The sequence below is a fragment of the Pleurodeles waltl genome, chromosome 2_1 (assembly GCF_031143425.1).
Source record: "Pleurodeles waltl isolate 20211129_DDA chromosome 2_1, aPleWal1.hap1.20221129, whole genome shotgun sequence".
Classification (NCBI taxonomy): domain Eukaryota; kingdom Metazoa; phylum Chordata; class Amphibia; order Caudata; family Salamandridae; genus Pleurodeles; species Pleurodeles waltl.
This window is the reverse complement of record NC_090438.1, coordinates 724065161-724078858: the sequence shown is the minus strand read 5'-3', so window position 1 is coordinate 724078858 and position 13698 is coordinate 724065161.

Genomic DNA, 13698 nt, shown 5'->3' with positions numbered 1-13698 from the left:
GCCTCTCCTGCCCCCATTCCAAGGAAAAACTAATCAGTTTCTCCTTGGGTCGCGCTAGAAGCATTGCTTCCAGCGCGAGAGTTGACCTCTGATGAGGCCAGTGTGCGTTGGTGCGCTGACGTCATCAGACGTCACTGTGGGGTGGAAAGGGGGGGTCGGTGGAAAGGGAAGTGATTCCCCTTTCTTTGGGAAAATGTGATGTGCCCACGTTGTGTTTTGGGGCATTTCCTGTCACTGGTACTAGGCCTACCCACACAAGTGAGGTACCATTTTTATCGGTAGGCTTGGGGGAACGCTGGGTGGAAGGAAATTTGTGGCTCCTCTCAGATTCCAGAACTTTCAGTCAGCAAAATGTGAGGAAAAAGGGTTTTGTTTCGCTAATTTTTGAGGTTTGCAAAGGATTCTGGGTCACAGAACCTGGTGAGAGCCTCACAAGTCACCCCCTCTTGGATTCCCCATAGTGTCTAGTTTACAAAAATGTGCAGGTTTGGTAGGTTTCCCTAGGTGCCGGCTGAGCTAGAAGCCAAAATCCACAGATAGGCACTTTGCAAAAAACAGCTCTGTTTTCTTTGGGAAAATGTGATGTGTCCACGTTGTGTTTTGGGGCATTTCCTGTCACAGGCGCTAGGCCTACCCACACAAGTAAGGTACCATTTTTGTCAGAAGACTTGGAGGAACGCTGGGTGGAAGGAAATTTGTGGCTCTTCTCAGATTCCAGAACTTTCGGTCACAAAGATCTGAGGAAAAAGTGTTTTTTTTTAACAGCTTTTGAGGTTTGCAAAGGATTCTGGGTAACAGACCTTGGTGAGAGCCCACAAGTCATTCCATCCTGGATTTCCCTAGGTGTATAGTTTAAAAAAATGCACAGGATTGGTTTGTTTCCCTAGGTGCCGGCTGAGCTAGAGGCCAAAATCTACAGCTAGGCACTTTGCAAAAAACACGTCAGATTTCAATGTAAAAATGTGATGTGTTCATGTTGCGTTTCCTGTGGCAAGTATTAGGCCTACCCATGCAAGTGAGGTACCATTTTTATCAGGAGACTTGGGGGAACACAGAATAGCAAAACAAGTGTTATTGCCTCTTGTCTTTCTCTATATTTTTTCCTTCGAAGTGTAAGACAGTCTGTCAAAAAGACATCTATTTGAGAAATGCCCTGTAATTCACATGCTAGTATGGGTACCTCAAAATGTAGAGATGTGCACATAACCACAGCTTCTCAACACCTTATCTTGTGCCCATTTTGGATATACAAAGGTTTTCTTGATACCTGTTTTTCAATCTTTATATTTCACCAAATTAATTGCTGCATACCCGGTATAGAATGAAAACCCATTGTAACATGCAGGTCATTTATTGGCTCTGTGTACATAGGGTTCTTGATGAACCTACAAGCCCCATATATCCCTGCAACCAGAAGAGTCCAGCAGACGTAACGGTATATTGCTTTAAAAAATCTGACATCATAGGGAAAAGTTACAGAGTAAAACGTTGAGAAAAATGGCTGTTCTTTTCACCTCAATTTCAATTTTTTTTATTTCAGCTCATATTTTCTGTAGGAAAACCTTGTAGGATCTACACAAATTACTCCTTGCTGAATTCCGAATTTTGTCTACTTTTCAGAAATGTTTAGCTTTCTGGGGTCCAGCTTTGGTTTCATACCCATTTCTGTCACTAACTGGAAGGAGGGTGAAAGCACAAAAAAATAGTAAAATGGGTTATGTCTGGTGATTTTAGCACCGCAAATCCTTTGTTGATGCCATTTTCAGGGGAAAAAACACAATCCTTCTTCTGCAGCCCTTTATCCTTTTTTGTTTTTTAAATGACATTTTTGCTGTATTTTGGCTCATTTCTTGGTCTCCTTCAGGGGAACCCACAAGGTCTGGGTACCTCTAGAATACCTATGATGTTGGAAAAAAAGGATGAAAATTTGGTGTGGGTAGCTTATGTGGACAAAAAGGTATGAGGGCCTAAGCATGAAGTGCCCCAAATAGCCAAAAAAGGCCTGGCACCTGAGGAGGAAAAGGCCTGGCAGCTAAGGCGTTAAACAATGTTCAGAACACAAACACAAGTCAGTAGATAGTATCCCTAAAATGATGCATCAAACACATGTCTGCATGTCAAACTTGCTGATATGTGGACAGGTTTTGCTATGCAACATCTAATAAAGGACCCTAATATACATCAGAAAGGTTGAAACAGTTCAATAAAAGTGAAAATGTAAACATATTACCTCATTACGTGGGCAGTTCCAAATCAATAAGAAAGTGGAGTGAGGCTTAAGAAGTGAAAGATTAATGCAAAAAGTATTTTTCACCTGGAAATGATTGACCAGTAGCAGTTCTGAACAGTGCTTAATTTGAGCCAGTGGTTTCCGGTGCTCAGTAGAGACATTTTATTGTCAACACTGACACTTATGACAGTCTGCCACATGGCAGCGTTGTTTGTCTATTTTGAAAATGAACAATACAACAGTTTATACATTCAATATATAATAAAAATCAGGGATACCTGCTGCCCAAACCATCCTGCATTGGGTGCCTGGAATAGAGTGAATTGTCCCATTTGAAGGAGTAGGATGGTTAGTAGTTGTGTTCATCCAGTCATTAGCAGTCCTGGCAGGGACAATGGGTGGTGCAAGCTGCAGTGGCCTCCCAGGAGGAACCTGGCACCCATTTGTTTTACAAATTAGCACTGGTTCTGAATCAGTTGGTGGGGATTTGGCAGCCCAGGCTGAATGACAGTGTCACACCTATACTATCTGTTAAGGCAAGAACAGTCTCTATGTTATTATCTCCTGTACTGACAACTGCAAGATAATATAATTCAGATGCCAGTAGCTAAATCAGCCACTGGTACTCATTGGTGCTTAGGTCAGACATCTAATCTGAAATTGTCAGTAATTTCTCCTTGATAGACATGATTATGCTGTTGTTATTGACAGAGGATGGTGTAATGTATGCATTTTGTGGCCACACTCTGTCGTAGCTGCCTTACTAGAATGTGCGAGAAAAAGGCCCGTGAAAAATATTAGGTGTTGGGAGGCATTTTTTCGTTGACATATGGGTATTGTCTTTTCCTGAATCCCAGTCCGAAGATAGTTTGGGCCATGAAATTTCTGATGTGAATGATTTCATTATAAAGACTGTCACAAGTTCTTAGGTTTCATGCTCATTTAAATATGCTCATCTGTGTGATCAATAAGAGCTTTGCAAAACCCCATGATAGTGCTCTACTGATCTTCTGGTCAGTGTCTGCTGGCTCTGAGATCGAGCCCCACCTCTACTTTCAGGCACCCACTTACGCATAATCCCTCGTGGCCTACTGGCCACCTGCTTCTGTCTGTCTCTGTCTATTCAGCTTTTTCCTCTTTTTCACTCTTTTTGTCTGCTTGTCTGATTTCTTCTCCTCTCTCTTTTGTACTCTCCTTCTGCATCCTTCCCCACGATCCCTCCCTGATGCTGCTACCTCTGCGGTCCTCCCCCCTCCCTGCGAAGCAATTTCCTGCCTTCTCTCCTCCTAGCTGACCAGCTCCTCCCTCCCCTTCTTAATGGTGGGCGCTGCACAGTGAAGGGTGACTCCATTGACCTTCTGGTCAGCATCTGTTCTCTCCTTCCTGCCCAGCTCCACCTGCTGCTGAAGCCTCTGCATCAGATCTCCTCAAGAGCCTGCCAGCTCTGAGATCTAGGCCCACCTCCACCCACAGGCACCCACCTGCACATCATCCCTGGTGGCCTGGTGGCCACCTGCTTCTGTCTGTCTGTCTTTTCTGCTCTTTCCTCTTTTTTTCAATCTTTTTGTCTGCTAGTCTGTTTTTTTCTTCACTCTCTTTTACACTCTTGTGCTGCACCATTCCCAGCGCTCCCTCTCTGCTGCTACCCCTGCAGCCCTGCCCACCCTCCCTGTGAAGCACTTCCCGGCTCTCCCACCTTTCAGATAACTAGCCTCTCAATCCCCCTCTTAATGGTTGCCGCTGAGTGGCCGCGCCACTGATTCACTGAGCAAAGGCAAGCCTGTCTTTGCCTGGACCACACCCATCGCCACAGACCCTGGTTGCTGCGCCACCCGTTGGTACAACGCCAAAGCTCTGCATGCCCTCAACCCCGGAATATCCTCAGCCTACCACCTAGCTGACCTGAAGGACACCCATGGAACATTCTCCTGCTGCTTCCGCTCTCACACCTGCCTCCAGCTGCCACATAACCCCACACCAAGGCCAGATGGACACCTCAGGTGCATACTCCTCAACACCCACTCCCTCATCAAACATGCAATAGAAGTTTGGGACCTCTTCGATTCGAATGCCCCTGATGTCGCCTTCCTCACAGAGACCTGGATCACACCCACCTCAATCCCGGACATTGCCACTGCCATTCCAGACAGCTTTTTAATGGTCCACAAAGACCAAGCCAATCGACCAGGAGGAGGCATCGCCAAAGTATACAGGAAAAACCTCTGCCTGTCAACCGCTACTGAGACACAGAACCTACCCACCACCCTAGAACACCTACACTTCCCGATCCAGCCTAACCTGAACACCTCTCTCCATGGCATGCTCACATACAGACCACTCGGGACCTGGCCCAAGTTCAATGAAACCATCACCAATATCGCTGCCCCCACAAGCTCACCTCCACTGACTACATCCTACTCGGTGACCTCAACTTCCACCTCGACAACCACGGCGACTCAAACTCCACAACTCTCTTGGACTACCTCTCAACCCTCGGTCTCAAGCAACTAATCAGCCTCCTCACTAACCCAGCAAGTCACACCCTCGACCTCATTTTCTCAGTAGGAAACAACATCACCATCTCTCACACCTCCGAACACCAGTGGGCCAACCACAGATGTGTCCATTTTGCCTTCACAACGATCACTGCATTCCAACACATTCCCTGTCGTCCCCCCAGCAGAAGCTAGGGCAAAGTCACCAAAGCCCAACTCACCAACGCACTGGAAACCACAAATGACTGCATGCAATCCGCACAGCTGGATAACAGAATGCACCAAAAGCATAGACACTCTCAGAAAACCTGCCAGAAGCCAGCACTGCAAGAAACCCAGCTGGTTCACGACAGAACTCCGAGAGTCTCAAAAGACTGGATCGAAAGTGGAGAAACAGCAAAATAACTGAAGACTCCACAGCCTACAAAATTGCAGTCACCACACACCACCAGCTCATCAGAGTCTCCAAGAAAACTGCCATTTAAGAACTCATCAGGACCAATGCACAAAACAGCAAGGAGCTCTTCACCATAGTCAAGGAATTCACAAACCCTAGAACTGACACCTAAGACATCCCCATCTCAAGACCTCTGCAGCAACCATGTCCCCTTTTTTTACTGGAAAAGTCTAGGACATATGCAAAGGATTCAAGAATCAAAACCTCTTCCCACCACCCACCAGCACCACCATGGACCACAAGCCCCACCAAACCCTGAACCACTGGGCCCCTAGCTCCACGAAAGACACCTGGAAACTCACAAAGTCCATCCACTAAGGCGCACCCTCACACCCATGCCCACATCACATTTTCAACCCAGTCAGTGCCAACATCGCACCGGAGCTCTGCCAGACTATCTACCATTCCATTGAAACAGCCACCTTCCCATCCAACTGGAGGCACACAGAGATCCACTTACTCCCAAAGAAACACTTTGCCGACCCAATGGATTTGAAGAATTACAGACCTATTTCTCTCAGCTCCCCTTCTCAGCCAAGTTAAGCAAAAAAGGCCATCAGCATGCAACTCACAGAGTTCCTTGAAGCAAACCAGATCCTAGATCCCTCCCAGGCCAGATTCAGGAGCAACCACAGCACCGAAACAGTCCTCCTTGCCACAACATCCGTGCCATACTGGACCACAGAGGCACGGCCGCCCACATCCTACTCGACCTCTCTGCCACATTCAACAAAGTCTCACACTCCACCCTCTGCACCAGACTCCACAATGCCAGCATCTGTGGTAAAGCAAAGGAATGGATTTGATCCTTCTTAACCAGAAGAACCTAGAGTGTCAGACTCCCGCCGTTCACCTCAGCACAAAAAGAAACATGCTGCAGAGTACCCCAGGGATCCTCACTAAGCCCAACTCTCTTTAACATCTACATGGCCCCACTAACTAAAAAGAGCAGACAGCACAGCCTAAACATTGTACCCTACGCCTACAATACTACTGATTCTCTCCTTGACTGACAGCCCATTAACAGCCAAGAGAAATTTCCACAACGGAATGAGAGCAGTCACCGCCTGGATGGAAACCAGCTGCCTCAAGCTCAACTTAGGGCAACAAAAGCAAACAATCACAAATGAAGGACGGAATGCTGAACCAATCAAACATTCAGCCCCAGTCACAGATCTGGGTTTAATCAATCAATTCTTTTGCTCACCATGCCACCCCAGATTGCGCCCAACATCACAATACACCCCACACTGCACCTAACATGCACAACACATACCCACCCCACAACATGTCATGTCAGAAGCACTGACTGTTCACCGACAATGAGTTGCAGGTCATGGTGGACAAGATTATCAGAATAGAGCCACAGCTCATGGGAGTCCAGGCACAGCAAACATCCATAGCCAAAAAGATGAAGTTATGGCAGAGGCCAGGGTCAACACAGTTGGCACATACCCACAGCACAATGGAGGACATCAGAAAGAGGTGGAATGACCTCAGGGGGAAGGTCTGGTCCATGGCGTCCAGGCAGAGGATAGCCAGTAACAAGACCGGCGGTGGGCCCCACCTCCTCTCCTTCCATTGACATCCTGGGAGGAGAAGGTGCTGGACATATTGCATCCCAAGGGCCTGACTGGCATCAGCAGAGCGCTCGACTCTGGTAAGTCAGCAATACCCCCTAAAGCACCAACCACCCCTGGCCAGCATGGTTCCCCACCACTCTCCAACCCACTGCAACCCACCCCACTGCGCCAGTCCCAAACACCCCATGCCCCTGCTCTGAATGTCACACCAACCCGCTCCCAGCATCCCTACTCACACACCCCTAATGCATGGATGTCAACCACAATGTGAAAAATCACAGCTCCTGCAATCCAATCCAAATCAATGTCTGCAGTGCAGCAACTGTCATTGCCATCACTGGGAAGCAAGTCAAGCTACTGCATGCATCACAACAGGGACATAACAACTACAGTGACACATCTTACATCTATTGTATCCATCCACGGGTACCCCTGTCACTGACACCCTGCAGAGGATGCCAGGCCCAGACAGCCCTCCCCATGACGAAGGCCCCACTGGATGACTGGATGAGAACAACTTGTGTGGGCCACATGGGACCACTGGACAGTCCACCAATGGCACACCCACCCTGGACACACTGGACTTCCCTGCCCATGTGGCAACAACACCACACCCAGACCATGAAACCCAAGCCTGTGCCCCAGGGACCCATCAATCAGTGGTGTGCCCTATAGTACAGGGGCCAGAGACAAGGGCACACAACCCAGACAATGAAGGCCCTGCTGCTAATAGGAGTGGGCACCCTGTGCCAAGGGCACAGACACAGGGGGCCAAGGGTAGTGGGAGGGGGACCGTGGGCCAAGGCTAGGGACAGCCACACCAACTGACTGCCCAACAGGGCCTCAAACAAGTTCTGAGTGTATACCAGCACACCCAGGACACAGTGGCCCAGATCCTCGCTACTGTGTAGGAGACCCAGTGACTTCAGGGGCAATACCATCAGGAGGCCATGCAACAGCGGCAGGCCTACAATACCGCCACGGCCTCCATTGTAGGGGTTCTCAAGGACCTGACCATTGTCATGCGTGAGTCTACCACCCACCAGCAGGCCCCTACCACTGGCCACATCCCATCACAGCCTGCCACATTAGCGGCAACCAATGGCATAGAGGCCCTGCCACAGGACTCGCAGGACACCAGCATCCCGACCCCTGTAGCTGAGGTACCCCCATGCAAGCGAGGACGTCCAAGTAGACATCCAGCCAGACATGATGGCCAGACCACGACCACCACCAGGAAGTGACCCTCTCCTGAACATTCTCCCTTGTGTGTGAATGTGACACCCTGTCGACTGTCCACTCCCATATCCCCGTCTACCCAAAGCCTGCAGAATGGACCTGGACTCCCTACAGCTGGCCTCACCACTCTGATGATCTCCACCGCCATGACCCCACTCATCACCCCTTACAGTTGTCTATTCCAAATAAACGACAATTGAGCACAGTTCATGTCTACGGATTAGTATGTCATGAGTACGCAAGGAACTGCCAATATGTGTACAACTTGCAACCCATCAGCCAGAATATTCATGGGAGGGTGACAGAGGGGGGAGCAAAATGACAGGAGGTCGATCGTGGAGCAGGCAGTGGCTGGAGAGAGTGTGTCAATGGAAGTAACAGACCAGGCAGGGGCCAGAGTTCACCACAATATTGCCCTGAAAGTAGAGCAAGACAGGGACAACAATCACTGTAGGAGTCACAGATACCAACTCCACACAAATGCACTGTAGGAACCAGAATCCAAAGCAGAAATGCCAGTCAGGTCCACAACCATATGGCCAGTACCAACACACAAAAACAACACATACCAATCCAATGGCCCAACCCTCACAGTACCCAGCACCAGACATGACCACATACCCACTCCTACCAACAACAATGTAGCAATTCCACCCAATGTTGACTCCCAGGATAGATGCTGCACAGATGCAACAACCCTGTGTGGCACACACATAGCAATTGAACTGCCAGCTCAGGGAACATTCAACATACACATTGATGGTAGTAGTGCACCAGCACAACAGCTACCTGACAATAGGCATGGGCTGTACACTGTGTGTACCTAAGTCATGGGCACATGTGATGCTCCCCCAACCCACCCGGAGTGAGAGCTGCAACCAGTACCATCAGTGGTCACAGACAACAGGTGGGATCAGGAAGAAGGCAGACAGTTTCAGAGGACACATACCACACAGTTTACACATACCTGCATCTCAGCCGAAGTAATGTTGAATCATCTCCACCATGGAGTCAGCTGCATCCTCATCATCCTCCTCTTTGTCACTCCCAATGTCCCCTTCATCAGCCACTGGCACGCCTTCCCCATTCAGCAATGGGATGTGACGCCTCAATGACACGTCAGGTACGACCGTGGGCCTCATTGTAACGGTCCTCTGCAGCTGAGGTAGGATGCCTCATGGGTGTCATGAGCGAGGGCAGGGTGGAATAGCCAGAGTCACCTGTGTGCATAGAGGGAAGAGGTATGTCAAGACCAGGAGAGAAATAGGGCAGGGACACAAGGGTACAGAGAGCTGAGGGGCACATATGCAGGGGTACATACCGCCGAACCAAGCCCGGTCCATCTGGAGTGGTGCCATCATGTATGGGAAGCTGCTGTTGCACAGGATGTAGGAATCATGCACAGACCCTGGGTACCTGGCTGTCACCTGGGAGATGTGTTGGTCTGCAAGACACACCACCTGCACATTGACCGATTGAACGTTTTTGCGGTTTCTGTACACCTGTTCATTCCTCCTGACTGCGGAGGCCCAGCTGGAGACGTCCTCCCAATGAGGGAGGGGTGACTGTCGGACCGTGACCCTCCCTAATTGCCTGCATAATGTTGGTGGCCTACCATGAGGTGGATGGGCTCTCTAGGGCAGAACAGCAGCCACCTAGGGGTAAGTACTCACTCTCACTTGCAACATGTGTTGGCTTGGTGGCTCTGGGTGGGTACCACTGGGTAGCTGTTGTATGGATGTTAGGTACAATGATGTCCACTATGGGTTGTGTCCATCTGGGCAGGATTGGCATCACAGGTGTAGGTAATGCCATGCAGTCAGTGGTAGCGGGGCAGACTCCTCTAAAGTTGAAACAGTGTGGCCACCTAATAGCTAGATATGCTTGCCAGCTCATGGCAACAGGATCATTAGACCTGGAGTGTCAGGGCATTGAGGTTGGTCCAAGCCAACCACTGTGCCAGGGGTGGATCCATGACCTCAATCAGCTGGCAGGCACTGCATGTGTAGTGGGGTGGGTGCACCAAGTGGTGATAGTGCTACATGACATTAGCCAAATAGGCTTGCCAACTAGCCGTGCAGGATCCAGTTGGGTGTGCATTCCTTTGCATGCCTGTTTCACTGTGCATGGGTACTGGGCAGGTACTAGGCAGGTGTGGCGGGTATGACACTCCTTATTTAAATGTCTGCATTAGTCAACCTCAGACCAACAGCGGTTGACATGTGCATTGTTACGGTTTCTCCCATGTTGTTCCCAAGTAGTAGGATGTTCAGAGGTGGGCATGGTGTATGATGGCATGCATCAAATGCTGATATTCTACACTGTGTGACTGTTGTGCTGGCATTGACTGATTGCACCCTGTCTCTCTCTCTCTCCCTCCCTGTCCTCTTCTGTCTTTTTGGGCATCAGCATCATCAGGCAAAGGAGAAGGGGCACTGGCGATTGGGGAAGCTGCAGCCCACAGGACCCAAGAGGCTGATACCAGTGGAGTACCACAGGGGAGACCGGATCAATGACTACATCTCCTGATTCCTCCTCCGATGAACACTCCCTGGTGGTGACGGACCCATCTAGGACCATCCCAGCACCATCCTTGTCTGCCACCCCCTTACTAGCACTGCCCTCCCTGTAGCTCCCCCCCAGTTGCCCGTGCCCGCTCACCCAAGAGGGTGGGCATCTCCTTTGCTATAGGCACCCCAGCTCCTGCCCCAGTCAGGCCTGCTGCCCTCAATGAGGAGGCTATTGACCTCCTGAGGTCCATCTCTGTGGGGCCGACAACTATAGTGAATGCCATCCAGGGGCTGGCATCCCAGATGCAGCAGTGCAATGCGTTCCTGGAAGGCATTCACGGTGACTTGTCTGGCCTACAGAGATCGTTCCAGGCTCTGTCCTCCTCCTTGATGGAGCCAGTGCCCCTTCTTCTTCCATCCCCCCTTCAGTTGCCTGTTCCCAATCCCACATCCCACTCCCCTCACCCATCCAAGGCACACCTACTGACCCACATGCATCCACATCAACAGACATGATATGCAAGGACAGACATAAGCACCACAGGTGCCACCACCACCATGCACACACTCAACTGACACATGCAGACATGACAACATCCACACCCTGCACAGACTCTCCCACCACCTCCCCACTCACAGTCGACACACCACTCACACCTGCAGTCAGCATCACATCAGTCACTGATCCTGCCACATGTGTCCTCACTGCCACATGTGCCCTCACTGCCACCATCACCACATCCTCTGACCCCCATTCATGCACCTCATACACCACTGGCGCAGACACAACAACTGTCAACAAACCCACATGCAGCACATCCACCCTACCTGCAGATACCACTCCAATTTTCACTCACCCGTCCCCCCTGCCACCTCCCTACATCTCCTCCCCACCTCCTCTCAGTACATCTAAACGCCCACACTCACCCACCCAACAGTCTCAAGCACACACATATCATCCACTCACGCATCTGCACCCAAAGCACCTCACGTACACACCTCACAACCATACCCACTCCCTCCATTCCCAAACGTCTTACCCTTGACCTCCCATGTGTCTCCCAAAAATGTTTCATCAGAGAGTTTACCCTGTTCTTCACCACTGACCAAGTCCCTGTTCCCGCCAAGTGCCCTGCTACCCTATTAATGCCCCAGCCTTCCACCTCCTAGTCTGCCACTGCCTCTGCCCATGCCCCTCCACCACCTGCCGCTTCTGCCCTTGTCACGTCAACTGCTCCTGTTGCCAAACCCATGCCCAAGCCTACTCCTTCCCTTCCGAGGCCAAGCCCACTCCCTCCATTTCCAAGGCCAAGCCCAACCCCCCCCCCGGCTAAACGCCCCCACCTCCAAGGGCAAGCCCAAGGACCCCCGATCCAAGTCCACCCTTAAGCACCCCCCCTCCAGGCCCAGATGGAACGACCCAACCTCCAAGCCCAAGGCCCCACCCCCTCACCCCTGAGATGTCTGCATTCCCCGGTGTGCTACCTCGTAACATAGTCATGGGAGACAGACTGACCGCTAGGCTGAAGATGGCTGCTGGCTGGCGCGCCAGCCTTCAACTGTGGTGGGCCGAAGAGTAACTTGGCTGTGTTCTGCAGGTGCCTTCCCAGTACTTGTGATATGGCGGTCTTCACCACTGGGCCAGCGGGGGTGCGTCTGCCAACTCCACAGTGACGGTACGCTGACAGCTAAAATCGTAATGAGGGCTAAAGTCTGTGTTAAATAAAAAAGAGTTTGTGTGATACTAGCTGTTCTAGAAATTGTATAAATATGTGACCAAATGTTATTCCAAAACATAACATCCCATTTAACTCCAAGATCTTTTTTCCCATAAGAGCTCAGATCTGGACTTGGCTCAAATTGCATTAGGAGATAACAAAACATTATAGATACTAGAAGCTTTAGAAGCAGAAGCAAGTAAAGCAGGTAATGTAGAAGTATGAGAAATGATTGGAGGATCAGTTTGTATGGAAAATAAAGTATCTAAAGCACATTTAACAGATGAGTAAAACCGTTTTGGAACAATTGAAATTGAGAAAAAGAAAGAGGAACATTTCTCTCAAAAAGTTGCTTAATGACTATAGTACCTTTAGACCTCCAATAATGGCAACCAATAGGTCTATTATTAATTTTCACTGATTTATTTTACTACAGAGATTTAGAGAGGAAAATAGAAGGAGTTAATAATTGTTTAGTGAAGGTAGATAATAATAAAGAATGTGTATATTTAAGAAATGGAGTAGAAACAAGAGAGCAACTCAATGTAAAAGATAGAGAGGGTTATTCTAACTTTGGAGGAGTGTTGATCCGTCCCAAAAGTGACGGTAAAGTGACGGATATACCACCAGCCGTATTACGAGTTCCATAGGATATAATGGACTCGTAATACAGCTGGTGGTAAATCCGTCACTTTTCCGTCACTTTTGGGACGGATTAACACCTCCTCCAAAGTTAGAATAACCCCCAGAGTTTCTTTCGTCATAAGAGGGTTGAACAAGGCTGATTCAGTTTGATTTCATAACGGAGAAAAGAGATAAACAGACTCAGCAAGCCAAAGAGAAGCTTGACGTAAACCAAAAGTATTATGGTATTGAGCATAATTCTGAAAATTCAGCCCACATTCAATTTTCAATTTTTGTAAATAGGCAATGCATATTCTTGCTTCTTTGTTTTTACATGAGAATGTAGACAATATAGAACTCATTTGATTAAAAATAACATTCTGGAATTGATATCAGTAACATAGAAATAGTGTTTAGTAATAAAGGAGAAATTATCTTTTTAATAGAATCCAATTGTCCCGACCAAGATAAATATAAAGGATTCCAAAATGAAATTAATCAATACATTTTGTGACGTAGTTCTTTAAAATTAATATCAATAGTTTCTTTGATGGAGCAAGTAAACCAAATGCCTCAAAGTTTGATCGTAGATAAGGATGCCCACTGAAAACCACAGTCAATAAAAGAATCCTTCAATGTAAACTTATTTAGTGGAAGGACTTCAGTTTTATCTTTATTAATTTTATAACCAGAAACCTTAGAAAAGAGTTCTATTTCATTAAATAAAACAGGGAGAGATTGTTCAGGAAACTAAATAAAAAGAAGGATATCGGTATATGCCCTAATTTGAACTGTTTTTCACCATTTGAAAAACCAGACGTATCTGAATTTAGACAAATATG